Below are 2,500 nucleotides of genomic sequence, written 5' to 3' on the forward strand. Positions count from 1 at the left end.
TAATAAGCAGCAAAGCGTTTCACCATGACGAGCTCAAAACAAACCATGGAAATGAAAGGTGGAAGGTGTTGCTTCTGTTCCTGATGATTCCTGATGAATGATCTAATGGTAGTCTGATGGAAAGCATTAAACCCATCAAAGAGCAGAAAACCAAGCCAAGGTCAAATGTATATACTGTATATGCAGGTAGTCCCCGAGGTACGATGGTTCAACTTACGATTTTTGGATCTTACGATGGCGATACGACAAAATTAAAACCGTCCGTGTGGAAACATAGCAAAAGGTCCGTTTGGTTTCCTAAAGATTTATGCCAGTCAAAACACCACCATTACTTTAAAAACATTCACAAGAATATTTTGTCTTCATGCTCTACGTTGAGTATCGTTTCACTCATAATAAACACACATCAATATTTGTCTATGCGCATGTTGATTAGAATATTAAACGCAATATTTTGGGGACCTCTTCAGACGCTTTAGCATGAAATTTTAACTTGAACTAGGAGACCAAAAACCTGTTCCAACATGACGATGCTCCTGAAGCTCCATGAAAATGGATTGGACAAGGTTTGGAGTGGAAAAACACCTTTGGGATGAACACTGACTGCACCCCAGACCTCCTCACCTTCTCACCTACATCACTACCTGACTTTACTAACACTCTTGTAGTTGACTGAATCTCCACAAATCTCCACACTGCAAAATCTAGTGGAATGTGGAATTAGATGTTGAAAGATCACATATAATTGTTATGGCCAGGTGTCCACAAACTTTTGGCAATATAGGTACCTTTCAAAAGTTTTGGTATCTGTGACACTGGGATTCCCAGGTCCTCAGTGAAGCGATTGACCAAGAACGAGTGTGGTTGTAGTAAGTTATCACTGAGGTGAACCAGCTTTACATTTGACGGTTCCAAAGTTCCAAAGCTGAGACTGGAGACTTCTTCCATACATTTTTACACAAGTTTTAAGTTCCTTCATAAATAGTCTAGATTTAGATGAAGTGAACAAGCAGCAATTATAGAAATGATTTTGATTGCATTATTGTTGTTTGTGGTGTTTACTTTTGCATAAAAGAAAAAAAATCTAAATGTAATTGTGTACTTCGAATACTGTGGGAGGAGTCAGGATTAAATGCTAATGAGCTTGCAGTGAGGCCATAAGATATTTAACTGCACCTCAGACCTCCTCACCATCTCACCAGTACCTGACTTTACTAACACCCTTGTGGCTCACTGAATCTCCACAAAATCTAGTAAAACATCTTCCCAGAAGAGTGGAGATTATTATAATAGCAAATAAGGACTAAATGTGGATTTTTGATGTTCTAAAAGAAGCACAAATTTGAACAGAGCAGTTCCATTTTGTTCCTGTTAGCCACGTAGCGCTAGTCCTAAGAGCTAAGGCTAACAGATGTACTTGCGAATGTATTGTGTGTGTAAAAAAAAACTGATTTTCAATCTTTATCAAGGTTCTAATCCATTTCTCGGGGTACATCAGTGTAACTTTTAACTTCTGTAAACAACATGACGTCATTTTCTGGATTCTGAAGTCATTTTTTTGGCTTCACACTACAAGAAAATGTATATTGTATATTTTACTGTATAAATAAATAGAAAGTGAAGAGTTAAAAATTCTGACTTTTTCAGTGTAGATGAATCATCAAGAGAAAAATGATCTGCTATAATCGTACAGGACGACGCATGGCCTATTTCTGTGAAGCCTATTAGAGCTGCTCGAGAAGAACAGGGACATTGTGTTTTAAAGCAAATGGATGGCAGAGACTGAGGTACTGAGGAATAAATCCTGAAAAATATCCTCATAGAGTATTAGAATTGGAAATGTTCCATAGGAAATAACTGGGATTAATAAAAATAAACTGGGAATGGAAGAAAAATTTGCAATTTCATTGAATTTCTACCATTTAAACACACTTACTGCAGGGCTCCTGAGGCCACGCCCCTTTAATTTACCGTGCATCCCTCTATAACATAAGACACATCATTTTTTGAATTCTGAACATCAAGAAATTTCCATCTTGGCGAGTCTTTAGGTAATTTACATATATTTTACATACATTTATTTTTAAAATGTGTGTATAAGATGTGCGTTAAAATTATACTAACAATTAAAACAAAGTCAAGAATGTCATTTTTGACATTTGTTTTGGTTTGCATGCATCAGATTATGACCATCTATGTTTGTATATGATTGTATATTGATATAAATTTCCCAATTTTTTTAAATGTAATTTTGGTAAATTCCCATAAATTCCTGAATGGAATATTTCCCCAGATGAAGTTCCGATGGAAAGTTTTTTGCACATTTGCAACCCTAAGTGGCATTCAGAAATGTTTTCCCTTCATTTGTGTTGTCTCTCTGAAAAAATTACGCACCTACCCTTAATGTTGTCAAAAATGTGATAAAATAATGTAGAATGCGAATTCTAAATTAAAATTTTATTAATTTATTTTCTCACACTACGTTGGTTCTCGATAAAAT

The 2,500-nt window shown here is 35.7% G+C and overlaps 1 protein-coding gene across 5 annotated transcripts in view; it reads right to left on the reverse strand.

The window, feature by feature from the left end:
* LOC124392409 (collagen alpha-3(IX) chain) overlaps nt 1–2,500 on the reverse strand; it is a 44,226-nt gene that overhangs the window by 25,045 nt on the left and 16,681 nt on the right. Inside the window, exon 1 of one of the 5 annotated variants that reach the window (XM_046859414.1) lies at nt 1,640–1,671. The exons of the other annotated variants lie outside the window; for them this stretch is intronic. The gene's annotated coding sequence lies outside the window, so the exon portion shown is untranslated. Of the gene's footprint in view, nt 1–1,639; nt 1,672–2,500 lie in introns of those variants that run through there. 5 annotated transcript variants of the gene reach the window in all.

The sequence above is a fragment of the Silurus meridionalis genome, chromosome 10 (assembly GCF_014805685.1).
Source record: "Silurus meridionalis isolate SWU-2019-XX chromosome 10, ASM1480568v1, whole genome shotgun sequence".
Lineage (NCBI taxonomy): Eukaryota > Metazoa > Chordata > Actinopteri > Siluriformes > Siluridae > Silurus > Silurus meridionalis.